This window comes from Condylura cristata, unplaced genomic scaffold, assembly GCF_000260355.1.
Source record: "Condylura cristata isolate star-nosed mole 26May11 unplaced genomic scaffold, ConCri1.0 scaffold00063, whole genome shotgun sequence".
Classification (NCBI taxonomy): domain Eukaryota; kingdom Metazoa; phylum Chordata; class Mammalia; order Eulipotyphla; family Talpidae; genus Condylura; species Condylura cristata.
The window spans coordinates 585548-613027 of record NW_004567164.1 but is presented as its reverse complement, the minus strand read 5'-3'; the positions used below and the strand labels follow the sequence as shown (position 1 = coordinate 613027).

Here is a 27480-nt window from a genome sequence, read left to right as displayed (position 1 = left end):
CTCCGCCCGCAAAGCTCCAAGCTACGGGCTGCGTTTTCCTCAGGGACCGTTACCCCGGGCGCCCGGCGCCAGCGCCGCGCTGACGTCACAGACGCGCCGCTCGCCGAGTCTACTTCAGCGAAAATTCTGCCGCTTTCCGCAGGGTGTCAGGATGGCCGAGTGGTCTAAGGCGCCAGACTCAAGCTCCGCTTCCCCGCGCTGGGGATTCTGGTCTCCGAATGGAGGCGTGGGTTCGAATCCCACTTCTGACACATAACTTTTTGGTCCCTCTCACTTTACGGAAAAATACAGCTGCGCGCCCAGAAGGCAGTAAATAACCTGCCGACCCGAGCTGACTTTCGGCTTTTTCTTACCCGGATAGTGAACATTTTAAACAAAGATCACAAAACCTTAAGCGGAAGCATCGCGATACTTCCTCAGAGCCGCGGGATTGGGGGTTAATAACGTTTCATAGAGGGGCGAGTCCCGCCGGCTCCCGAGACATCGCGAGATTATACGGAAACCGGGAGATTTGGGGGCGTGTTAGTGTCCTGGTAACGCGGAAGGAGGTGGAGGCGCCCTGCGGGGGCCTGGGCCGCTTGGGGGGGGGGGCTCCCCGCGTGGCCCCAGGCCCGGCACCGCCGAGGCCTCCTGTCGCACTCTCCCGCCTGCCTCAGCCCGCGCTGGCTCGCGCACTGACGTGGGCAAATAAATCCGCCGTTTGCATTGTATTCTAAATATTTTGTTGCAGAAATGGGGCACACCAACACAGCCTTCCCTGTTTCTGTTACAGGGCAGCAAGTCTGCTCCAGGACAGGGGGAGAGGGACACCCCTGAAGCCCCAAGACCTGCCTGCTCCAAGTGGGTTCTGCCGTCCGCCGCATCAAGACAAAACATACATAACGTATGTTTTTTCCTCCCATGTCGGGGAGGAAAAGAGCAAAATCAAAATCAATATAAACACTGCCACGGTCACCTACCAAAATCAAAATCAATATAAACACTGCCATAGTCACCTACCAAAATCAAAATCAATATAAACACTGCCACAGTCACCTACCAAAATCAAAATCAATATAAACACTGCCACAGTCACCTCCCTGCAGGTCTCTCCCCCACATCTGCCTTAACCAGTCCAGGGTCAGGAAACAAGCCCGGTTTCTCCATCACAGGCTTGCTGGTCCACGTGGCTTCTTTAGGTGGTCTCCTGCTCCATTCTGCTTCATTTCCCTTCTTCTCCCCCTTTTCTCTGCTCAGCTCCACCCTCCTTCTGGGTTGGACAGGGAACCTGGAACTTCCCTTTTTCCTACGGACCCCCGTTACATTTCTTTTCCCTGTTTTTTTTTTGGTTGTTGTCCCCCCCCCCAACATTACATCTTGGGGACTTTCCCATGCGAACTTACACTTCCTTACCGAAAAAAAACAAAATTACAAGTTAATCCACAGACTAGAATATTATCCTGCTTCATTTATCCTCTTCTCTTTTTTCTGAATATTTGTCATGAGCATTCATCCAACAATGATTTAATTGTTGCCTGGAGAGGCAGCACTGGGGCTATGGCCGAAAACAAACAAACAAAACAGGAATGGAATACAGTAGAATAGAGTAGAAAGTTGAATTTAAAAATAATGAAGCAAATTAATTTCTACCCACGTGGATTTTATATCCCACTTTGATTCTTCCTCAGAAGTGGCACATTCAAGATTTCTTTCTCTTTCAAGAGAAGGATAAAAATAAACCCTGGAGAAACTAAATGTTTACTGGCAGCTATGGTACATCCTATATGATATATTTCTGTCATTAGGAATTCTAATTCTGCTCATTTGATTGTTTATTGTATCCTAATAGTCAAGATGGGAGAAACTGGGCAGGTGAAAAGAAAGAAAACGGCTTTATTTGGCAAGAGAATTTTCAGGAAATGTTCATCACAGACAGGATCCAACTGGTCTCCTTGAGGTCATATTCTGAATTCAGATCACTGGAAACGAATGGTTTCAAGCACTGCCAAAGAGGCTCAGCTTTGGAAGGGCTTGAACCAACTGTGGCTAGATGAAATATGAAATTAAGTACAAAAGTTTAAGAAGGGGAAATAAACCTGTTGTTAACAAAATTTCTGCTTGTATAATTATGAAGTAAGACATGTACAGGGCATAATATTTCATATGCATGTGTGTCCACTTCCTTCATAAAACCATTTTCAGAGAAGAAAAGTGTGAAGACTGAAAGAATGTGTTTCTGCTGGAGAACTGGATGGATTAGAAAAACAGGAAGAGAACATGTAGGAGAGGAAGTAGTGACTGTTTCACCTGCAAACTACAGAAGCAAAGAACTGAAGGGTGCTGTGATAAATGCACCCTTTTAAAAATGACTTTTCTATGACTGGCATACTGGACTTTTTGATATTCGACTTTATTTTTATAAGCGATGACAAAACATTTACAAAACTACTTGAGAGGCGTTTTCCTTTTCCTGTCACAATTGCTATTTGTAAGTATGGAGGAGACATTTCAGTGATCACTTACCTTTTGCTATGCCCTCCCCAGAGAAAGAGCAGTCTGGGGTTCAGTAAGCCTGCCTCTGACCCCCATTTCTCTCTTTTTAAACAGGACACATTTTATTCATAAACCAGTCTCCACAGAGTGAAAAGCAGGGCCAGCCCATTTTTGAAAGTGGAAATAAGCAGGCAATATAACATTTTATTTAAAACTGCAATTTTTTTTTTTTAATGGAAGCAACTTGGAGGATCATCATGTTCTCTGCCAGTTGAACATTTGTTCAACTTTACTTCTGTGGTCCCCTGTAGCCTTTTACGCTGGTGATTTCTAGGGTACCTGGGCCTTCACAGAGCTTCTCTTCTTCAGAAACTTTCATGGAAAGCCAAATTCCCAAGGCTACTTAGCTCCCAGAGAAAACAATCCTAAAACGAAGTCCCTGAGTTAGGCAGCCAACCAGGCAGGCAACTATAATACAGTATGAAGGTGCTAAAAGAAACAGAAGATACAATGTCTAGGAAGCACTTTCTGAAAGTGTGAGCACTGTTTTCAGTATAAGGAAGAAAATTCCAGGGAAGAAGTGTGGGTAGTGTGGAGTCTGATTTAAGTGACGGGAACAGAAAGCGTGATGGTCTAGAGGGACCCAAATTAGTTTGAATCACATTTATGAAGAGTTTATTATGGCAATGAAGTGGGAGAAGGAAACTGGGGAATTTAAGGGTGGACATAACTGGGGAATTTAAGGGTGGCTTTGTTGGAGAAAAGTAAAAACTTATTCCTGTCCCTCTGGATTTATTTGGAGCTGGTCAACTGATCAGTTTCACAGATTAGGAGGAGGAAGGGTGGTGGGGATGGTCTGCAGAGACTCGGAGCCTCCAAAGGCTGAAGGCAAGCTGGGGTATACATCCAGGGCCACATGTGGGCTCCGGCCTGAGGCTTCAAGGCGAGTCTCAGGGACTCACGTGACAAGGAGAGGGTGGCCCCTATGACAAGGGTAGGTACTCTGTAAGGAGACATTTGCCCTTGTAAGTGCAAACCTCTAGCTGGAAGAGTCCCGCTCTCCCAAAGGAGCTCGACTCTGACCACAGCCTTGTGAAAAGCTGCACCAGCGGCCACAGAAAGTCAACTCCAAGCACATCAGTAACTTGAAAGAAAAATTTCAAGGTTTGTGCAGTTTCTAAAACTCCCAGTTCCACACAGATGCTCTAAATAAAGTGAATTTTAACACCCCTCCTTGCTTTTCCTCAGTGCATAGACATCACAAAGTAGATACATCCACTTTTGCCAGGACTTTCTCTGTAAAAATCCTTGAAAATGTAAAATGTGTTCGTTGTAGACTGTAGAACATTCTCCCCCAAAAGGTGTGCTCCCCACCACCTTCTCCCATTCCTCCCACTGTTTTCTTCTACAGTATCTTCTCTTGGGTTTCATAAAAAATTCAGATTACTACAGAATCCTTCAGTTAACATTTGTGGAGTGCTACCGCACACTTTGAAATCTAGCTCAGAACTGGAATCTAGACAATGATGACGGAGAAGTAGGGGGGTGAAGGGTGCCCCAGAGAGAGAACAGATTTTGAGTAAAACAGTGTGCTAGCCCATCATTCCAATATAAGCTGTTGCAGGATTACATTCAAAAGAGACAGCATTAAACTTTTGGAAGTCAGTCTTCACTGGCTTTTCAAGGGAGAAAACCCCACCATTTGTTAACAAAACACCATCTCAACTCTCGTAAAAATAAGACACAGCCCCAAATGGAGTCATTTGTGCTGTGCCCACTCATCAAACTGCAAGATTCATCTACCACTGAATAAAACCACTCAGATCTTTAAAGTGCACTCAGTGCAAGTTTTTGACATCTAAAAGATGCCGATCTTTCGACAACAGGCTTCTCTGTGGGCACTGGTTTATTACTGCATTTTTCTCTAGTTGGAAGTTTATGCCCAGGAGGCAGCCGCCACCCCTTGCAGTTCTCCTGGCTTTAAGGTGACGAGTGATTTAGACATTGCACATCCTTTTAGATGCTTCCACGTTCCTCCATCTTTTCCAGGTAAGTCTCCTGGAGCTGATTTGAAAGCATTTTCCACCAACTTGCTTTTGTAAAGAAAGCCATTTCAAACATTTACTTGGCATTCAGCTACTCTGGTGGGGCATTTATGTTTATCGATTTACCTAATAAACCAATGGTATAAGTTCCAATAACAAGCACAACTAAAAAGCTTCAGAATAAATGTATGAAACCTGGTACAAAGAGACCTGACTTCAAAGAAACCTGGCTTAAAGGCGCGGCTGATGGGGAGTGATTTTGCTTGCTGGACCCAGAAGCAAGAAGGAAGAGTTTCCCCTTTCCAGCAGCGGCTCCTCCCTCCCAAAGCTAAATAAGCAGGTGTTGACTTTGGCTCCAGAACTCTTGCAGGGGTGTCTCACTACATTGCTATTTTTGGTTATTTTCACATTAGCCCACTTCGTTGGCTAAATGTCTGCTTGATTTTGTTGGAAGTTAACACATCTTAGCAAAGAATCTTAGTAAACATGCAACAGGGCTCGTGGGAAAGGACAGCGTGTGAACACCTGAGTATTCAGAGGCCGTGAATGCAGACAGGATGGGGGGGTCATGTCACTCACACTGCAGCTGACTGTGTTACCCCACTCATTCCACAAGGGTAAAATTAAAAATCAGAATTGGATTTTGAATTTTTTCCTAAAAATTTATTTATGCATACAAGAACTGGGGTGCTGGCCAGAGACAGAGTGGGGAGTAGAACAGGCGGCGAGACAGGAGAGGTCTGCTGCCCCATGTGGGTCACCTCCCTGGCCAGGAATGGAACTGTGCTGCAGTGGCTGTGGAGATCTTCCTAGCGCTGAGACTTAACCCCTTGTGCCACCAGGGAGGGCCCAGTATGCCAACATTTTAATAATTTCTACAGCAACACACCTGAACAAGATTGGCCTTTGGTTTCTTTTTTATTCAGCTTTGGAAAGTTCTGGAATTTAGGGTTATCCTAGCTTAACATGAATGGGGACACGTGGATCAGCAAGCTGCCCAGCAGATTTGTGGGATAGGAAGCGCGCTGATGTTATTTCAAAGCCCGCTCTCATTTTGGCTCACCTTGCCGCTTTCTTTCCCCAGCTGCTCTAAGACTTCCGGCAATGGTTACTATCCTCTGAATTTGTTTCAGGTTCTGTGGCAGGAATACTGAAGACTGCTCAGATGAGACACTCCAAAACTGTCACCTCAACAAATCATTCCCAACTTAGTTTCTCCCTGGGCTATCATGATAGAATGTCAACATGAAGAAATTGTTCCTCATTTAGAATTCCTCAGCCTCGGGAATTTTCTCCTCCAGCAATAACTTAAGGAAAGGAACAAAGGTCACATGTGAGATTCTGCATTGCTTCATCTGATCTCAGCTTCCAGGCATTGCCTGGCACACAGAAGGGGGTTGTGAGTGGCTCTATGATTATCTTGGTGTTTTCCATCCGTGAGATACACCTAAAAAACTCTCAATGAAGCAGCTGACAACACAGGCATAAATATCATCTTCAGAAAAACAGTGAGAGCAGGGGAGGCCAGTGAAGGAAAGCAGACCAGGAGAAGCCCGCCACCCAAGCTAAGGTTGTTGTGCAGATTTAGGTGACGACATTCTGTAGTGATGAAGTCCTCTGGTGCTGCAGAGACAGTCTGCACTGTCTGGAAATGACAGGAAGATTATCTTATAGTTTTTATAAGTGTCAGTTTCTCTGTGGAAGGGGGACATGTGCTCTGTTTATAGAGCTTCTCCTCTGTCAGCTGGTTTCAACAGAATTAATTCAAAGTAATCCTTATGCCAAGAGGCATACTTCGGGCTGATGTTTTCTTTTTAAAGATTTATTTATTTATGCACATAGAACTAGCGTACAGGCTAGAGGTGTGATGGCTGTGAGAAGATTCACCAGAGACAGCGTGGGGAGCAGAACAGGCAGATAGGTCGCATACTCTGCTGAGGGGAGCCGTGGGCAGGTCAGGAGAAGCCACGCCAGGTGGGTCACCTCCCTGGTGGGGATTGAACTCATGCTCCAGGGGCTGCACTAGCAGGGAGGTTAGGGCTGATGTTTTCTGGTCTACAAAACAAATCTTCGGGTGGATGCTTCCAAGAAAATGCCTGACCAAAAGTAAGTAGCAGATGATCTTGAAGCCAACCCAGTCTTCTGAAAAACAGAAAAAGCTAAACTTGTGGTGCAGAGACAAGGGACACAGAAGGGAATCTGGCCAGGTCTTGCAAATCTCCCCCCACCAGGAAAAAGAAAAACCGAACAACTAACTATATACCAGAGACACTTTATGGGGGTGGAGTGGAGAAAGGGATCAAAAATGGGAGCGGGGGAGTGCGCGGGACTATGGTGATGGCACAGGGTGGTTTGGTGATGGGAAGCCCACGGGGATGACCACTGAGATGGGAAAAGGCACAACATGACGTAAAAATAAACTATGATATTAAATTTTTTAAAAATACAAAATAAAAAAATTTGCCCCCACCCTACCACATTTAGCTCGGATTCTCTGTGGTGAACTGGTTTTGTGGGAACAAGACTGTCTCAATCACTCCTGACCTTGCAGCGGGGCAAGAAAAGCCTTCTCCAGTCTGCTGGGTCTCTGGTGCCTCAAGTTCGGAACAATCTACATGCTCACATTTGGGGGGCGGCCAATTCTGCTCCCCGACATCTCTGTCCGTCCCCCTTCCCTCCCCCCAGCTCTCCCCCCCCTCAGCCCCTGTGGGCCAAACGTGGGCAGAGCCTGAGCGCCTCGGAGCAGCGGAGGAACCAAAGCGAAGGTGTTGTTTTCCGGCCTGCAAGAGCCCTGCAGCGCTGGGCGAGGTGAGCGGGGTTCACACTACAGCGTAACCCACGCGGAGACTAACTCCACTAACAGTCACCGAGTCACGGACAGCGCCCCCAGAAAGGTGACTCAGGCTTTCTTGCCTGCAGACTTAGAAATGCACCTCGGATTTCCCCAAACCCTCGCCGTGGCCCCTGGGGCGCCGGGGCCGTCAGGCGCAGCGGCGGGAGCGATGCCCCAGCGGGGCTTCTCTGCAGACCCAGCGGGGCCCTGTGCACGCGCCTGCAAACGGGGGGCGCCTGCAAACGGGGGGCGCCCAGGCGCCGATGGGCGTGCTCTGCCCCTCGGGGCTCCTCTGCCCCTGGCCCCGGCGCCCCAGGGCAGCGAGCAGGGGTTCCACGCCTGTCTCGGCTGCAGCGGTCAGCCAGGCGGGTCCCTTTGCCAGCGGCAGGTGGCCGTCGAGGGCGACCTGCAGTGGGAGAGCTCAGGCCCGGAACGGGAACTTCCGCTGTCAGCAACTCTCCCGAGGGAGACGACGTCCAGGACCGAAGAGGGGACACTTGACATTGACCAAGGTTTCTGTGGCCGCTGCAGAAAGTGGTCATGGATCATAGAAATATTTCTAAAAGCCTGCCAGCGTGAGGGGGTGTAGCTCAGTGGTAGAGCGCGTGCTTAGCATGCACGAGGCCCCGGGTTCAATCCCCGGCACCTCCACTTTTGGGGGCGAAGAAGAGGTTCATTTTGCTCTTGTTTTTACTGCCCGCGCGTGACTGTCTCAGAACCTTGTCACCAACCCCGAGCTGCAGCATCAACGGGCGAAAGACAGGATAAAGGAAATTGGGAAGCACCCCTAAGCAAGCGAGGCACTGATAACAAACCCAGTTTTGCAGTCTGGTCGAGGGGTAACTCAAACAGAAAGAGGGAAAAATCAAAACAAACAAAAAACAAATGTGGAGGTAATTTTCTTTCGATCCCTTCATTTTCTGAGCTGTTGTCAAGGAACAGATGAGAGGAAAGGAAAGCTTCCTGAAGCTCCCCCTAGCCGCCTCTTCCTAGCACAGCTTTCCCCGGCCCCCAACTCCTCGTCCCCCCGTTTTTATAACATTCCGTTTGTTAAACGCCATCTCTGGGGTGACAGGTTGACCCCCCAAGGGGGAATCTGCCCAAGAATCCGCCGTTTTCTCGAAGTGTTATATGGTATGGACCTTAAGGACATGTTACAGCATAGATGATATTATTTTCGGACTAAAGGTAGAATTTCAAAGCGAGATCGTCTGCACGTTTGAAAATGTTGATACAAATAATAAATCTGTGCTACTTTTTCAGAGTTTTGAGAATGATAAAGTGCACGAAGGGTGGCACCTTAGGCATTTCGCCTCTCAGGTGAGTTCTATTAATGAAGATTTCTAAAGGTATCTCCCAAACAGAAAAATAAAATTTAAAGAAATATTTATGCACATTTAAAGAAGTATTTATTACTTTTTACCAAGTTCAGGGCTCGAATTTGAAGAGCACAGAGACAGAACATTTTCATTGTAACAAGTTCGATGGACCACCACTAGGATCAAGTATTGGTCTTTCAGGAAAGGATATATAATAATATCCTTTGGAGATATTATTAAACAAGATTCCATTTTTGAATAAAAGACTGGATCTCCACGTGTCTAGAGCCATAAGCTGGAGAAGCCAGGATATAATTTTACCTTTTAATGGGGATTATAATAAATACAGATAGAAAAGGGTCACTCATAGAGCCCCTTGAGTCATTTGTTCCCTAAGTATAACTTTGGAAAGTTCAGGACTTTGCCATCACCAGTGCTTTTTAAGCCTCAAAAGTTCTGAAGAGCGACTTTGGCGCCACCTAATGGCATCTTGGAAAAAGCAGCTTCCTTTGCTGATTTTTGAGTTGGTCGCTATTTTTTTGCAAGGGTAGATTGATGTTTTTGAATGTGTCCTTCTGGAATCTTAAGATCAGGTGGAGAAACTGTTCCTGTAATACCCAACAGTAGTTGTCTAGCGCCTCTGCTATAGTTTCAAAGTTCTAACTTTAGAATGGGCGTCAGTATTCATAATTGAACTGCTTTTCAGATATTGAGTTTTTCCAGATACATTACTGATATCCCCAATACTTGAGGTTCCCCAGATAGGCGAAAAGTATGGTTCCATATTGTAGCATTTCAAAAGAGCAAACAACCTGAAGTTATATGTCCTCTCAAAATAGATGTTAACACATTTGAGCAAAGTACTCAGCTCACATTGGATGATTAGTCTTGGCATCTGAGTACATGTTGGCAAAGGGGTAGCTGCCGTGATAAGGTCATTTAGGGGGGTATCAGTCACACCAGACAATTAGGACATGACACTCTTTTACCTGATTGCGAAATCAAAGGATGCTCATCGGTAGATTCCTTTCAACAGAGAATGCCGATCACCACAGCCTTCTCCAACAGCTTTTAAATACTCTCCTGCCTGACGTCACCTGCCCTGTGCTTCTGAAAACACTGGCGGTCATCAAGGCAACAGCCCACTCACACCAAAACCTAAAAGAGGATTGTTTTAGAATTTCTACTATTATATCAACATGATCCTATGATTCTTTTCTTCTCGGCCTTGGTGTTCCCATCTTCCTCTCCTCTGGACTGTTGAACTACTAAGATTTTCAAAGTGAGATGTATTAAGTCATGAATGAAAAGCAGGTGCAACTTACATCGCAGAAGGATAACAGGTGAGACTAATAAATGCACCAACATGAGATCAACGACGCCTTCCAAGTTTTGTCCTCTGGAACAGAGGACACAATTCCGCACCTACTTAAAACCATGCTTCAGAGCCAAAGCCTAAAGGGCACTAGCTGGGATTGCAGTCAGAATCTCCTCTAAGTGCTTTAAATGCAAAGAAAAAAGGCAAGAAGACCTTTTTATTTATTAAAACAATTTAAAAGAGCTGTCTTGCACCAAGTCCAGTAGATGGAATTAAAGGCTTGCTCTCCCATCACCAAATTATTTCATCCTCTACTCTAACTCATTCCTAGTTTTCCATACAGGCCCAGAGACACAGAGACTCAGACCTGGAGAAATAGACCCTTGAATTTCTGACACGCATCTTATTAAAGTCTCTTTTCTGTTTATATCATTATTTTGGTTCTCGCTCTCTCTCTTTTTTAAAGATTTATTTATGCATACAAGAGTTGGGGTGCAGGCCAGAGGTGTGGGGGGCAGGCGAGAGGCATCACCAGAGACAGAGCTGGGAGCAGAACAGGCAGGTGTATTGAAATACACTGCTGAGGGGAGAGCTGTCGGGTCAGGAGACCCCTGGGGGTCAGCTCCCTGGGGAGAATCAAACTCCTGCTACAACAGCTGCCTATCACTTCCTGGGGCTGTGTTTTAACCCCTTGAGCTGCCAGGGAGGCCCTACTTTGTTTCTTTTAACTCCACAAGCTTCTCTCAAGTCAACAGATTCAAAGGAAAAGATTTCTTATGTAGAGGGAATAAGAGAGGATTCTGATACAAAAGATGTGACACTTTCCTTCAATAATAAGCATGAAACATGTATGTGGTGAACATTTGTGAGGAGGAGGTTGGCACTAACAGCCGAAAGCGCTAGGGATTTTATCTGTGGCCTCCCTGCAGGTGTTTCTGCGGTTTCTTTCTCTTTTACGGCTGCCCGCCCGGCAGTCAGTCTGTCATGGTGGAGTCACACATGCCGAGCTCTCTGCTCCGAGAAACAGACACAGAGTAGGCGGCTGAGTGCCTACAGGCACGGTGACTGGCGTTGCAACTGACTATAAGTAAGTGTGGCTGACAGACTACTCCTGACCAGAGTGTTCAAAAGAGAGTGCCACACTATGACTGGACCCAGGTGAAGGCAAACGCTGACTCCAGACCAACATGGACCATCGTAAAAGTAACAGAAAATTCCTTTACAGGTGGTCAGAACTTCTGATGTTCATCTTAGACTGCTCGACTAACTTATCTATCAAGGTCCTCTTGCAGAAGGGCGACAGAAGAAAGTATACATTAGAAATTGTCGATTAGCACCTGGATAATCCTTTTTTAAAAAATAATTATTTAGGCCCTCCCTGGCGGCGCAGCGGGTTAAAGCACAGCACTAAGAAGCTAAAGCCACTTCTGCATGAGTTCGATTCCTGCCTGCCCTGGAGGTGACCACATGGCGCGGCAGACCTCTCCTGACCCGCCTGCTGCTCCCCTCAGCAGTGTACTTCCTCACTCTGCCTGTTCTCTCCCCACTCTGTCTCTGGTGAATCCTCTCACCCTCCGCATCTCTGGCCTGTACCCCAGTTCTGTATGAATAAATAAATAAATCTTTAAAAAAATAATTATTTATTGATGCATACAGAACTGGGGTACAGACCAGAGATGTGGGGAGGTGAGAAGGTTCACCAGAGACAGAGTGGGAAGCCGAACTGTCTGACTGATGAAGTTCACTGTTGAGGGGAGCAGCGGGGAGACAGGAGAGGCCTGCTGCGCCATGTAGGTCAGCTCCCTGGCCAGGGATCGAACTCATGCTGCAGTGGTTGTGAATCACGTCACAGTTAACCCGGTTAACCCGTTAACTGTGTGTTAACCCGTTGGGCCACCGGGGAGGGTCCCAGCACCTGGATAATCTTAAATCATTTTGCAAAAGGGGTTCTTGTTCTGATGTGATTGTGATTAAATTCTCATTTGCATACAAAGGAAATGAAAAACTACCTCCCGGGGCCTCTTTCAAGGAAGGACTCAATGGCCTCAGTTGTTGGGAGAGCCGATAGGGAGCTGCTTCTCCCAGTCACTCCTCTGGGGTAGCGCCTCAGAAGGCTGATTGTGGTGGACCGGATGAGTTAGGACCTGGCGCCTTGACAGCTCCAGACTCCTGCCAGGTCCGTGCTCCTGGTGTTGACCTATATTGCACAGTTGAGCTCACTTTTCTAGTGACAGTTGGTTCGTGTCAAAGTAGCAGAGAAATTAGTCCTTCCGTGCATTATTTATAGTCCGCAGAGAAGGCCATTCACAGTGTCTGGAGACATCCATATTTATTCACCCTTAGTTCATAAATCTAGGCAGTGACCCAAAATAAGCTGGCAAATAAGTGAATAAAGAAGATGCGTAAGATTAGGCATCACGGCACTATTTGTAAAGCAAAACACGGGGAATGATCCACATATCTCCCTGAGGGGATCATTTCAGACGGCTATGCCACTATAAAAGGATAACCTAAAATTTGTGTTTCAGAAAACAGTTACTTATAGGAAGAGAAAGAAAATACCTCAAGGCTAACATGAGCTGCAAAACAAAAAGGGAAAAAAAGTTCTGTGCTGTTTGCAAGAATCATTTGTTAGTGCTGAGATTGATATTGTCACTATGGCAGCTTTGTGTTTATAATGTGGTGAACTAAATGAAGGATTATGTTGCGATCACAAAAAAGCAAAATCTTTGGGGTGTTTGCGAGGATGTACAGGTAGAAAAGAAATACAGTGAACCCACAACTCAAGAGTGTGGGGACGTGAGCAACTCCTTGGATCTGTTCTCCAGAGAAACTGAACATTTTATAAATTCTCTGGAGACGGTCCCAAGGTTATGAGGCAAAGTCACATGATTCAAGAAAATCTACAGACTCTGGAAGAACAATGAGAGTCTGTGGTATGTGAGTTGCCATCTACCCCACCCTTTTCCCAGCCTGATAAAAAAAAAATCTAGTCCCCATCAGAGAGCCAGGAACACAGGGTCCCTCTCCCGTAAGCTCGCGTTTGCAAGACTGTCCTGTCTCAGGGAGCACAGGACTTCCGCACCTGGCGACAGCTAAGAGCTGCGGGATCTCTTCATCAGCCCCTGTTCCTTTAGTTGGGGAACAAGGGAGCCCCCATTGTTCTCACCCCACATAAGGCTGTGATCCCAAGCCAGGAAACGGGTGCAAGGAGACCTGCATTTCTGGGGTCACCCCTCCTCGGACGTCCTGCATGATGGAGTAAGAGCCCGTAGGTTTCCTGTTCATTGCAAAGTGAAATACCTGTGAGGGAAGGTCCCCCTCACCTTCTGAAAATAAACGGAAGATTTCTTTCTGTGTCTATGCTTTGCGTAATTTAAGTAACATCGTGATTTTCTGATATTTAACCGTTTGATGGAATTTCCTTGTGAACATGTTCGCCCCTGGTGTCCTTTGGGGTGGGTGGGGGTGTCCCCCCTATTCAATTATTTTTTCTAGTTTTCTAAAGCAATTAGACCCTCTCTGCAAGGATTCATCAGACCAGGCTGCATTTACAAAATCCACTTGGAGTTTTGAAATCATTTGCTGAGATGAGCCTGGATGCTTCTTTATGGTGGAAAAAAATCTTTTGTTCTCACGGCTGTTTGCTCCGGGGCGTTCTCACAGTGTGCATTTGCGTCGATCTTCTCTTCTCTTGATCCGGCTGGCTAGACGTGTGTCTACTTTGCTGCTTTTTAAACATCCGGCCTTCAGGGAGGAGACTCCGGACTGCGGAGTGGGGGGGCCCCAGGACCACCGAAAGGGGCTTTTGGTCTCGTACACGACTTATTTTTTCTTTTTCAGCAAAGCGTGACAAAGGATTTAGATTTACGATTTCGGAAGGAGCAAAATTAGATAGAATAGACTTTGGCCTGGTACCAAATTTGGGAAACGCACCCCAAACGGCTCTATTCTGTCTTGAATATATTCCCGAGAGCACGGGCCTGCCGAGGGGGTGTAGCTCAGTGGTAGAGCGCGTGCTTAGCATGCACGAGGCCCCGGGTTCAATCCCCGGCACCTCCACTTTTCCTGGCTCTGTGTTCTCTCCGCTCCTTTGCTTTTACCTGCTGGAGAGCAGCCGCCGCAGGGATGGGCCCCCCGCTGGCGCTGGGAATGAGTGCTGCTCGCCCCGCTTCCTCCGCGGGTCCGGCCACCCCGGAGCTGGCTCAAAGGCAAAAGGAGGGGAAGGTGCAACGGGACGGCCAGGACCCGCTCGTGCGGATGCTGGAGAGCCCGAAAGGCCAGCAGCAAGCGGCCGAGCCCTCCGCCCCGGGCTCCGTGCCGCGGGGCTGTGAAGAGAGCCGGAAGGGAAGCAGGAGGCTACGGAACGCTCAGCAGCGACGATGAGGCCTCGACCCGGCTCCGCGTGCACTCTCCGCGCCGGCGGCCACCCCCGGACGGCGGGCTGAGCGCGGGGGCCGCAGGAGCACCCCGAACTGCGGCCCGGAGGCGTCCCTGTGCCCCAGGGGCCGTGGCATGGCCTTCTGAGCCCGAAACAGCTCCTTTGAGGAGTGCATGTCGCGAACCCCCAAATGCATTTTGCTGTCCAGCTCTTCCCCGAGAGCTGCACGTCCCTGGGCGGCCGCCCGGGCTCCCGCCGCTCCGCCGCGCAGAGCGCCCTCTGGCGGGCACCGGCTTCCACGCGGCTCCCGCCCGCCACCTCGTCGGTGGCACCTGAGAGCCGGCTGGAGAAGCCCAACCTCGGCTCCTCTCGGGGGCCAGGCGTCGGGGAGCGCGGGGAACCCCAACCCAGCGCTCCCTCCAGCAGCACAGCCGCAAGAGCTCACGGGACCTCTGAGTAACAGTGAAGGAAGGGTCACGTCCAGCTTATTGCCTGAGGTTATTGTCAATTCTGTTATTCACCAGACCCTCCAAAACCTAATATATTTACACACAAATATATTAGTAGATGAAAGAAAAGTCAAATTCATATACAAAACAAAAATAAACTTCACACAAAATACCTGAATTCTGGACCCACAACGCTACAAAAAGTAGAGATTAGGATTTGTTGGCTCCTTGTTTTAGAGGGCAGTTTACTGCAAAAAGCATTTCCTCGGGGCTGTTTTGTTTTCCTTGTAAATGAGGTTTTTTTTTTAATCAACTAGAATTTTCTCTGCTTGTATTCCATTTTAGGGCATTTTCTCACAAAAATGGAACTTTACATTTTTTACTGCAAAAACATCAATGTATCCTAGAATCAAAAGAATACAAAGAGTGATATACAAAAAGAACTCAAAACATCAGGAGATGGAATGGAACAAGGCAAACAACCTATCTTGATGGGAACCCCACTTAGCTGGGGGGGCGGTCCACAATGGGATAAACATAAATCTTTGGGTCCCCACCTTTCAGGTGCCTCTCACCTGGAGTAGCCACGTGTGAAAGAGGTGCCACGTACGGTGTTTGCTAAATTCTATGAAATTTTATATAAGGCAGTTCTATCTTGACAACTTAACCCTCAAAGTCCATGGCCAGCACCACTCCTGGGTGGTCATCTGAAGCAGCGCAGCAACGCGAGGGGGTATAGCTCAGTGGTAGAGCGCGTGCTTAGCATGCACGAGGCCCTGGGTTCGATCCCCAGTACCTCCACTTCCGGTAGCTTAGTTTTTGATGTCTTTGTCTTGCTGAGCTGTCCTGTCCCCATGTTTTTTCCTTAACTTTTTGGGGTAGCAGCGAGGTGATCCTTGCTTATTGCCTGAGGTCATTGTCAATTCTGTTATTCACCAGACCCTCCAAAACCTTGGAAATCACTACTGACACAAGGGCCACTGTCAACGTACTGGCACTTTCCCCAAAACCATTCAGTCAATCAGTGTCCAGTTGCAGACCCTGAAACCATCTGGAAATGTGAATCTGTACAGACCAAGATTTCCAATCAGAAAGTTAAGAACTCAACTTTTTTTTTTTCTTTTGTGGGTCTTACTTTTTTATTCCAGTTCCTTCTGAGTTCAGGTTGCAGAGCCTTAGAAGTTTTCACCAAAATTCTTCACTGAAAGACTTCAGTGCCAGTGACTGAGGGTTTGAAATGCTGGTGGTCACTTTGCTGGTGAGAGACCGCAAATGCTGGAGCTTACATTAAATCACTTAACTACAAACGAGTGACAAACAAAGAAAAGAAAGCAGGCACCTTGACTGAAACCTGGTAGAAGCATAAAGAGAGCAGCCACTTCGGCTGAAACCTGGTAGAAGCATAAAGTAAAGCCTACAGAACTTCACAGTGTTTTAAGGAATGTTCTGGTCTGGAATGGGCAAGTTCTGAACTCCAGGGTGCAAACCCAGTCTATAGGAAAGTTCGTTTCTTTGTTTTCCACAAGAAAAGAAGAAAGTCTTCAATTCCAAGGATCCTTTCCAAACGTACTCTACTTAACTTTCCAAAGTCCCCTGCCTCCCACACGACTGAACAATCCCCAGCTCCACGGCAGAGGAGTTTCAGGGTCTGCTGTCCATGAACTTCTGCAGAAATCCAAGGGAAGAACAGTGCAAGCTCTTAATGTCATCTAGTCTCTGTCGCTCTCTGTCTCTCTCTGTCTCCCTCTCTCTGTCTCTGCCTCTGTCTCTGTCTCTGTCTCTGTCTCTGTCTCTCTCTGTCTCTCTCTCTCTCTCTCTCTCTCTCTCTCTCTCTCACACACACACACACACAGAGGTTATTTTCATTCTCAGCCACCAAAGAAAACAATCAAGCTTCTAAACATCCAGAGAGCAGCAGCAAAGCAGCTCCTCCCTCCAGCTACGAGAACCGAGAACCCCGGTTCTCCCTTTTCCAATTCCCCAGGAAGCGAAGCTGTCCACTAGAAAGCCCTAAGTCAGACAAAATGCCAGTTTTGAGGAGAAACCCTTGGCCGGCGCGGGGCTTCCATTTGCGAACCGTCTCTGCGCTGCGCGAGGCCGGGGTGGGGAGCGGCTACGTCCCAACTCAGGTGTACCCAGCTTGTGCGGTTTTTGAAATGTTGCTGGATGACCACGACCTTGGTCATTCAAAAGGACCTCATCTCTGCAGCCCCAGATTTCCTTACCACACCTGTGCCTTGCTAAAGGGGCTGAGAACCGGGAGCCACCGCCCGACCGTCCCTTCCCGCCTCCGGCTCCGCCGCTTCCCAAGTTCCCAGGGAGGTGCCGTCTCATCCCAGCTTCTGGGTCTTCGGCAGCTATCAGGGAACATGACAAATGATGAGGTCCGGTGTGATGATTTCTCCAAACTCAACCTTTCCTCCCTGGAATAAGGTTTGCACGAGAGACTGCACACCCCACTTTTAAGTGGGTGCGTAAAGTGGAGACTGGGTGCCGCGGGCCAAGCCTGAACATCGTTTTTGGTGTTTCTCCGGACACACGTACTCACGTGCAAAGCACGCCTAAGCCTTGCGGGATCACTTACCTGGGCGCTTTCTAGCTGAAAGGAAAAGCACGGCTGTTTGGGGTGGGGGCTGTCTCTGAATGTGGGGGAAATGCCCCGTGCAACACTTTGTGGGTAAGATGGTGCTGAGTGTGCGGTTTTCTACCTTGTCCATCTCCCTAAGTTTGAATCGCTTTGAGGGTGTTTCCCCGTGCCCACGTCCCCTTTCTTTGCTTCTCCCTTGGCCGGCCCTGCCTCTTCCCCTTCAAGGTCAGCTGCTGCTCTCTCTCCCGTCCTCAGTTCTCCCGAGTAGATTCTCCATAGCCCGTCGGGCTCCGGTTTTCACCATTTGCGTCTCTGACTGAGACCTCTACCTGATGCTGGACTGTCCGTTCTTTCTATCCTTTCCTCCCTTGAGCTCCCAGCTCGAGTCTCTCCAGCAGCGACTGAGGCTTTTTCTGGCTGAAGAGAAACTGTGAGAGAATGCACAGTGTGTGTGTGTGTGTGTGTGTGTGTGTGTGTGTGTGTGTAAGGAGTAAGAGACTACACTTTTTTTATTTTTCTGACTGGAAAGAAAGGAATCCATTGTTCTCGCATTGTCAAATTATGATGAAAGTTCTCAAAGCCCCCAGGAGGGTGAAGGACAATTCTTAGATAAAAATGGGCTGAAATTAGAATTTTCACAATGTGAAACTTGGAAAACACTGAAGACAATTTAAAACTGAGTGAAAGACAAACTGCTAAACATGGAGCTTCCCTATGACCCAGCCATCCCACTCCTAGGCATCTACCCAAAAGACACAAAAACACTGATTGAAAAAGATACTTACCCCCATGTTTATTGCTGCTTCATTTACAATTGGAAAAACATGGGAGCAGCCCAAATGCCCAAAAGTAGATGACTGGGTTAGAAAGATGTGGTACATATATACAATGGAATATTACTCAGCAACCAAAAAAGAGAAACACATGTCTTTTGCAGCAACTTGGATGGAGCTGGAAAAGATCATGCTTAGTGAGATAAGCCAGAAAGAGAAAGAAAAATACCAGATGGTTTCACTCATAGCAGGAGTATAATGGACCAGGCAAGAAAATAACAAAAATAATGAACAACCATATACCAGAGACATTTTGTGGGGGTGGAGAGGGGAATGGGATCTAAAACGGGGGTGGGGGTGGGGGTGTGGGGAGGGAAGTGCACGGGATTATGGTGATGGCACACGGGTGACTTGGTGATAGGAAACCCGTGGGGACTACAATTGAGATGGAAAAAAAATGTACAAAATGATGTAAAAATAAACTTTTGTAATAAAAAAAAATTGAGTGAAGGAATTTTTACTCAATGGGTTTCTGTTACGATTCTATGTGCATTATTTGTTAAACACAAGAAAACAAACCTAAGGTGGTAAGACTTCCCAGAGCAGCATTGGCGGGCTGAGAGACTCAAGGAAGTCGCTGGAAACGCATGTGTGTTCGCCTGGTGTGTTGGGGACACGGGGGTTTGTACATACAGGAAGCATCAGCTGAATATTAAGTTTTGTGCATTTCACTTTATGTTAACTACGCCTCAGTTGAAATAACAAAAGGGGAAACTTAAATGAGAAAGAATGGAGAGAGGAGGGAGGGAGAAAGGGTGGAAGAACGGAGGGTTGGAGGAAAGAAGGGAGGGTGAGAACAGATCTCCTTGCTCAGCTCCTCACCTCAGGTTCATTCAGTTCTCTGCTCCACCTTGGGTGACCACGTCAGGGCGAAGACCAGGAAATGAAGGGAACAAGGAGCGAATCGGCGCCTGCAGGATTCCTGCAATCCGAAGCAAGAAGTCTGTCACCACAAGAACGCGCTCTGTCCCTTTGGACTTGTCATTGAAGAGAAAGGCAGAAAAAGACCGAAAGCAGAATCATCATACATTTATTTTGTACTCCCTTGGATTCTGCGGGCCGATTAAACAGTGGAGTAGCCGAAGGGGATCAGGCAGAAAAGCAATGTCCTGTTTTTGTCTATTTCTCCTTGCCTCGTCCTCTACCAACCCATTCATTGTCTCTGGAAATTGGTTCCTGTCTTCAGACATGGATTTCAAAGGAATCACTGTCTTCCGGGATGGTACAAGTGATATCGAATAAAGTAAAATTAGACACCCTGACCCCTCTCGCGCACACCCCTGAAAGCTTTATTTTGGTGGAGAAGCGAAGCGACGGCGCTCACAAGCAGCCGAAATAGCTCAGTTGGGAGAGCGTTAGACTGAAGATCTAAAGGTCCCTGGTTCGATCCCGGGTTTCGGCAGCTTGGTTTCACTTTTAAATAGTTGTCTTTCATTTACACAGCAGTTGTTCTCAAATCTTGGTATTGTACGCATAACTCCCATATCTTTTGTCATTCTTGTCAGGGATTGTAAATATTTATTTTATTAACCTCGCCTTCAGTGGGTATTCCGCTGAAGTCGTCTATGGACAGTGTGGTCTTTTAGGGCTTTAAAACCTAGTAAATAATTTAACTAGGGGGCTAAGAGATCCTAATATACTAATGTGCATTGCACTTACAATTCACTTTTGCTTTTGATTTTGTGTGTGATTTTTGTTTTTTAAAGATTTATTTGTGTATACAGAACTGGGGTACAGGCCAGAGGCTCAGGGGCGGTGAAAGGCTTCACCAGAGACAGAGTAGGGAACAGAACAGGCAGATTGATGAAGTACACTGCTGAGGGGAGCAGCGGGTGGGTCAGGAGAGGTCTGCCACACCATGTGGTCACCTCCGGGGCAGGTGGGAATCTAACTCATGCGGAAACGGCTCTAGATTCTCAGTGCTGTGCTTTAACCCACTGCGCCACCAGGGAGGGCCGTGATTTTTTTTTAATACAAGAATTATAGGGGGCAATGGATATAGAGAATCTGTAGAAATAGAACTACTACATTGGGGAAGGGGGAAGTAAACTTTGTTGTAAAATGAACAATAACATAAATAGATATAAAAGAAAAAGAAACCGAATTACTATACTGTGTACTTATACATATGCGTGAGGAATATGCAAAGAAAGTTTCCAAACAGGAAATCTGAGTTTATATCTGGAGTCCATTACTAAACTGCTGGAATAAAGGGACATTTTTGACATCGTTCAATTTTTAAACAGTTTGAAGAACCACCTGAATTTTCTTGTAAACAAGATATTTTTTCTTCAACCTTGCATCCCCTGTCTAGAATTTTCACATCTTAAGTATGCCTGCTTTGGTATCTGGTAAAGAATGCAAGTAAGTATTTCTGAAACAATTATTGCGTTGCACATTCACCAGGGACGTTAACAAGAAAGCTCAATAATGTCATCAAGACTCAGGTATAAAAACACTGCCTCCCCCCTATCTTCAATCTGGAATTGCTGTTAGGGTTGACAAGACATTCTTGTGTCATTTTGAACTGCTTTTTTCTTTTAAAATTACATTTCTGTTTCGCGATGTCTGTTTTCACTGACATCTCCTTCACCCTGTGTCAAGAGGAACGAATCCATAATACTCCAACATCAGCACTGCATCAAGCGTCAAGTGGGAAATTGTGACAAAATGAGAAAAAAACATGAGCTGACGATATTGGCTGCACAGGAAACTGGAATGAGACACAGTATCCATTTGCCACTTCATCCTCTTTAACTTGTCAGCTTGTATTTTCTGTTTGTTAAGAAACATCCCATCTGACACATGGCCTCTTTAAGTGTTTTCTTAACTAAAGTATTAGCAGCAATGATGGGACGTGGAAGATAACTCCCCAAGCACAGCCCCCCACTGAGTATCTTCAAAACAAGGTTAATAGTGAATCTGGAAAAGAGATTCTGTAAAGATCAAAGGATATCATGCATGAATGAATTTCCCCTAGTCCACACCTGGCATGAAGCTGGTAGACCATGCTCCAGATGATCCATTTCTGGAATTCTTCTAGAACAGCACCTAAGCAGAAGATGTCTTCTGTGGCCAAAGCTGCCCAATAGCAATATAATAGAGCCATAAATGAGAGTCACTTTGGAATTTTCTAGTATTCACACTAAATAAGAAAAATAAGGGGTATTAATTTTTAAATATATTTAAACAATTTGGTATAATAAACATCATTTCCACAAGTAATTAACCTTACAATATTCATGACATATTTTACATTGAAATATACCAAGATTTGAGATCTGGTATTATTTTACACTTACTTTACTTCTCCATATTTTAAGTATTCACTCTTTAATGTTGCTAGTGGGTATTTTGGACAGTGCAGAGTTAAACAGATACTTTGTTTTTTTAGAACTTCTCAACTGATCATATATGGCTTGAGTGTATATTTTCTCCAAATTCATATGTTTTATACTTAAAACAGCTGTATTTAATGAATTCTTGATCTGAAAACTACTATAGATATTTAATTTTTTAAATTTCCACGATGTTCATGGAGCAAAAAAAACCCCAACAAAGCAGACCTTCTTATGAGTTTCTGAGAGTCTAACAGACAGCTGCAACACAGCATTATGAACAGGTGGTGTTTCTGTAAACTTGTAATTTTTGAAAGCCTCATAAACTGAAATATAAACAAGATAATCCTCAGCATCTTCTGTAACCTTTTTCAGTGCAACCTATCACTTATTTTCCTGCTTGATTCTAAAAAGTTCTCAAGTCAACTGAACGCACAAGGCTTCCAGACCCATTATTAGAGTTTTACACTTTCAAAAGGGAGTCAATGTATTAATGTGTTAGTAATCGCAAAGTTCATACATGCACAAACTAGAAAGAAAAAGGGTGAATCATTAGAAACCTGGTGTCAGGAAATGGATTTTCTTGCAGTTTCTTATGTAGTTCAAAGTACACAGTCGTAAGCACGATAAACCCCAGGGTTCAAGAAATGTCCAGCAACAAACTAATTTTCCTATGAATAAACCAACCAGTGCCCTTTTGAGTCTTTGTCTGCTCTCCAAATATTGTCTACTGATTACTCACAAACCCGAGGCTGATCACCCAGACTCTAGGAAGGACCCTGAACACCCAACACTGGTACCTAGAAACCCAGGGAACCGAAGGTCAAGAAGCCAGAACCTCCCAGAGACGGAGGAGCCACAGTCTCGGTCGGGGGTGGAGGGGTGCGGGGTGGGTGTGAAGCTAGGTTGCAGGGCACGTGCTTTGCAAGCGCGAGGCTCGGGGCTCCAACCCCAGCACCTCCAAGCCCATCCCCCATTCCCTTCCCCCCCTCCCCGCAGGACCCCGTCCACACCTGCTCCTCCAGAAATACAGATTAACCAGTCTCCTTTTTCATCTCTATTACACAACCGACAGGGTTCACGTTTCCTTGCAGCGATGATTTCTTGTCTACCTTTGCATATTTCCTTGTACACAATATAACTGGAAATGTATTTTTCAATAGAATAGATAAAAATAGAATGCAGATTGTATACCTTTCAACAGCCCATCTCGTTTGATGTTAAAAAGGGGACATAAAGACCGATGCAGGCTTCTGTTCTGTTCCTGCACCTGTAGAAAGTTAAAACATAACCCAGGGGAGTCTGCTGCGTTCTCTCATCTCCGCGGGCATCTTCACATCACCCCGAGCAATCCAGCAATCGCAACAGCAGAAGGAAGACAAAAGGGGAGGGTGGGGAGCAGAGAAAAACGGGGTCCCACTAGGATCTCTTAAACCGCAAAGGGTCAAGAAGCTTGCGCCTTAGCAGGGGGGTTCATCTTGCCTCGCGTTTTGTCCCACTTTGGGGGGAAAATCATAAAGAGGGAAAAGCAGGGCCCTACGTACATTTTCCTTGTTCTTTGGTTCTCTGGGCCACAGTGAAGCAGCCCAAGTGCAGTCGCACCCCTGCACCCGCCGGGGCGCTCCAGCCGCGCGGCCTCCCTTTCCTGAGCGCCCCTGAGCAGTGCTCCCGGGGCGCCCCACGCACCCACCTCCCCGCTCTGGTAGAGGCTGCATTTCCAGTAGGAAGTCACCACAGTTTCCAATTCGCCCGCCCATGCTTGTAGAGGTGGCTGTGGGGATTTGGGGCGCGGGGGTGGGGAGAAAACGTGTTGTCCTAAAAGTTACTATCCTGAAGTAAGGGGAAAAACATTTGAAGGAAACAGTGGCACCCTTTAGGAGCAGACCCGAGGCTTGGGCCAGTCTCCATCTCTCAAACCAGCCTCTTAAAATGTAACACCTGATGCTGCATTGCATTCTGCAAATTACTGAGGGAAGTTACTGCGTTAGAAGCAGGTCGTTACAATTACAGACCTCGAGAATCACTACCAGCGTGTGTCTGGATAGGGTTTTGGAGGTCGCTTGCAAATCCTAGCACACTCGATAGAACACATTGGACATGGTTTAGAATTTCTCTAAACTAGTAGCGGAGTTGACACCGCACCCCTTTAAGCTGAAGGTGGGAAGCACCTCCCATTTTTTTTAAGGGATATTAGGATCTGAATAACTGGCCTGCACTGATCTGAAAAAGGGGAGCTCCTTTTACACTCTGAAACACCGCCCCACGGTTCTCATTACCTCCGACTTCCCCCTGGACTACGAAAGTCTGGGTGCAGCGTCCCCTCGCCCTCTTCCCGGTTAGTCCCGGGGCATCTCCGTCCCGGCCATCTCCGCCTGAGGCTGAGCCCGATGCGCTGTCCCGACCTCGGAGCTGGCCCAGCGGGCTTGGGGGTGGGGGAAGGGGAGGGTTTCCTTTGGCCTCAGTAAGGCAAATTCCGTTCTTTCTCTTGGCCCCTGGCGTCCCTTGCATTTGACCTTTTAATGTTCTTTACTCTGGAATGGCTTCTCAACCTTTGCTTTTCATGGCGTCGGCGGGCTTTGAAGACTTCCAAAATGCACTTACCTTTCTCCTCATACGGTTTGTAAATCGTTGGGGAAGTAGTGAAAACCATGTCAATATCTCATTCCTCATCAAAATTTTACCCACAGTTTGGAGTGGGCGGCTGAATTTTTCCTTAGTCAGTCGTGACGTTGATGGGGGAAGAATGATGACATTTTGCACGCATTCTTTAAAGTCCTTAAATCTGTTCTTCCACGTTTATTCGTAGCCATACTATTGCTGAGAAGCAGCAGCTTGGGTATGTCCCTGGCCCCATGCCACGACTTACTCCATTTTCCTGAGGAGGGTGAGGTCACACCCCTGCCCATCCCATATGGATCAAGTTGTTAAAATGTAGTGTGTGAATGAATTTCCATAAGATCATTTCTGGGCGTTCAAGCGGGGTTTTGAAAAGGGGGAACTCTGGCTGGAGCTCACAGGACTTTCTCCCTGGAGGAAGCACAGTCTTATCTCCGGGGCAGAGAAAGTCAGGCCCTCCCTCTCTTCACTGGTGTTACCGCCTGCCCCCATCCTCACTGCAGTCTTGGTTCCCGGCTCCTACTAATCTTCCAGAACTGTGTGATCTTTACCAATGCTTTAGACGAGAGAGACTTCCAAGAACCAACTCACCTCTGATCTTGTCGCCGTGTATTAATGCTACGTTATTTTTTTCAGGAACTTCCGTTTTATTTTCCCTCTCCCCGAATGCTGTTGCATCCTCCAACTAGAATTATAATTTTGAAAAAGAAAAAAAAAACAACAACCTACATTTCAGCTTATGGCTGTGGACGTCACCTCCCACTCGCTGGCCGCGTGGCCTAATGGATAAGGCGTCTGATTCCGGATCAGAAGATTGAGGGTTCGAGTCCCTTCGTGGTCGGTAGCTTCTTGTTTTCCCCAGGAAAGGAAATTCCTTTGACTTCAAGGTCTGCCCCTTGAAAAGTCACTGCAAACCTCAAAACCTGAAAAAAGTGTGGAAGAGACGCAGGAGCTTGACCTTTTCTCCCCCGGAGTCTAATCACCTCCTTAGTCCAGCGAGCCCCCGCCCCACACCCCCCACAAACACACTTCAACGCTCCTCCGCGGCCATTTCTCTCCACATCTGCTTCATCCCTCTCCCCCAGAAGGTCTAGGATTGTCTCCAAAATTTCTTTCTGGCTTACCAGTCGCACTCATTGTGGCCCAGGGTCGGGGACTGTGCGCGTCGGGGCTACGGAAGTGGCGGACAGTTCGGTCCCCGCGGTGCTTCGCGCCCGCCGCCCTCGAGGCCGACTCTGGGGTATGGAGGACGCGCCGTGAGGACAGGAGCTTGTCCATTTGCCGTTTCCAGCCTTCAGTGTTTGGTCCTGGAAAGCAGAGCAAGTTCATATCCAGACCTGGGAGCTGCTGTGTGCAAACGAGACTGGAGGGTGAGTGAGAGCCGTGAAGGCACGACCTCTCCTCCGTCTCCATCCCCCCACCTGCTTTCTCCAGGTGGCGCTCCCCCAAAGCCTCTCTGTGTCCCCGAAACCACTTTTTGAGTCTCCTTGGCAGCAGCTTTACAAGCAAAGATTTAAAAAAAAAAAAAAAAGAATGAAGCCATAATAGAAAATTCAACCCCGAGCTTTGCCTGCTGATGGCCTGGATTTGCGTAAAGGGAGTTGGCTGAACACCTTTGTTGAAGGCGAGGAGGTCGGTGGGAAGGGGCAAGGGCCCTTCGGTCCGGAGGGAGGCCGTCCGCCACGGCTCCGAAACGGGAGTTCGACCCAGCGACTTCTGAAAGGGGAATCGAGCAGTGACTTTAACTTGCCCCCTACCCAGACAATGCAATAAATAAATAATACCAGCTGTTCTCCACCCCTGTCCCCTAATAAGCTCGGCCCAGGGGGTGTAGCTCAGTGGTAGAGCGCGTGCTTAGCATGCACTAGGCCCTGGGTTCGATACCCAGCACCTCCAGGCTTACTATCTACCTCACAAAACAGCTCAAGTTTCCATAAATGGTTCCTCGCCATATCTGATTTTTATTACCAGACAGAAACTGTTACGAAAAAGATTGAAAGAAAAGGAAGGGATACCGAGACCCTATGAGGTCCTCCAGCCCTTTTCCTCCTTAGCTGGAGCTGTGTCAGTTGACAGTCTGCAGGCTCTGCAGGAAACTGTCCTTCTTTTCCTTTACCCACCCCCCCGCAGCCCTCCCCCCACCCCCATCTTGGTTGGGCAGCAGCAAGAAGTATTTCTCGTTGAGGGAATGCAGGCTACTGTCCAAAGGAAACATACTTCTCTAGAAACACGGATTCTTCCCAAATTCAAAGTTGAACAAAAGTATTTCTAGAGATGGAAAGAGCAGTTAATTGCTCTCAGTCGTTGACAGCCTTGGGCAGAAAGGGCTGCGCTTTCCTGGAAGAAGAACTTCTTGGGAGTATAGTTCCTTGAGGAGGAAGAGAACCTTCTGGTTTCCTGCATCCCTGGAGAAGAAGCTAGCGGGCGCAATACCTCCCGGGACATCCTGACCCAGAGCTCCAAACCCTCCGGCACCCCTTCCGCTCGGCGACTGCAGCCTCCTGCCCCCTCTTTCCCCAACCCAAGTCGTACCCCTCAATCCACTTTCTCTCTCCCAAGTCGTTACCCCTCAATCCACTTTCCCTCCCCCTCCTTTCATCCCATCGCGCCGCTTCTGCCTGTTGCAAAAATTCCCCCAGCAACTCGGCTCACTCCGCTTTCTGGGTTAGCAATTCTCAAGCCTGGAGGACAAACAAATTAACCTCGGGAGACATTTCAGTTCTGTGGACGCTCCTCCGTCCTCCTTAGCCCCCCATTCCGGGATCCTCTGTGCGCTCAGCTCAAGGTGGACTTGGGAATACACAGAAAGTTCCCAGACGGTCCCCCAGTTTTGGATGTCACAGAAAGGTTCTGAACTTTTATCTCTGTACTAGAGGACCGCATCTGGCTGGCTATTTATTCGCCAAATCGCCGGCCTCTAAGAACACTTCTGAGTCTAACTGAGCCTGGTTTGATTGCTCGAGGGAGGGCAGGAGAGTCTACTGGGGCTGGGGAGGAACCAAAGAGTTGATGGAGACTTTATTCCAAAATCCAAGTAGGGACAAGGGACAGGGCTCACACAGGTGAGGGAAAAAAATCAGAATAAAAAATTAAAAGACACAGTGATCCAGAATTGCTTGTAAAACTCTCCTTTGGTTCCCACAAATTTTGTCGACAGGAGGCAAGCATCTGTTTTTACACCTTTGTGAAGGCTCAGATTTGCTCATCTGTGCAGGCGTTGGCAACTGGGTTTGCTACACAAATTCCTTTCGCTGCCCAGTTCTAGCTGTGCCCAGTCCTGTGCACACAC

At 47.3% G+C, this 27480-nt stretch overlaps 7 non-coding genes across 7 annotated transcripts; all 7 read left to right on the top strand.

Moving 5' to 3' along the window:
- Nucleotides 1–145: 145 nt before the first annotated feature.
- TRNAL-CAA lies at nt 146–251 on the top strand. The gene is made up of 2 exons: nt 146–183; nt 206–251. It is a non-coding gene; the product is annotated as a tRNA-Leu (tRNA).
- Nucleotides 252–7929: 7678 nt separating this feature from the next.
- TRNAA-AGC lies at nt 7930–8001 on the top strand. Its single transcript has one exon. It is a non-coding gene; the product is annotated as a tRNA-Ala (tRNA).
- Nucleotides 8002–13977: 5976 nt separating this feature from the next.
- Nucleotides 13978–14049, top strand: TRNAA-AGC. The gene has a single exon. It is a non-coding gene; the product is annotated as a tRNA-Ala (tRNA).
- Nucleotides 14050–15546: 1497 nt separating this feature from the next.
- Nucleotides 15547–15618, top strand: TRNAA-AGC. The gene has a single exon. It is a non-coding gene; the product is annotated as a tRNA-Ala (tRNA).
- A 3948-nt stretch (nt 15619–19566) lies between these two features.
- TRNAF-GAA lies at nt 19567–19639 on the top strand. Its single transcript has one exon. It is a non-coding gene; the product is annotated as a tRNA-Phe (tRNA).
- A 5320-nt stretch (nt 19640–24959) lies between these two features.
- Nucleotides 24960–25032, top strand: TRNAR-CCG. The gene has a single exon. It is a non-coding gene; the product is annotated as a tRNA-Arg (tRNA).
- Nucleotides 25033–26015: 983 nt separating this feature from the next.
- TRNAA-AGC lies at nt 26016–26087 on the top strand. Its single transcript has one exon. It is a non-coding gene; the product is annotated as a tRNA-Ala (tRNA).
- The last annotated feature ends 1393 nt before the right edge of the window (nt 26088–27480 follow it).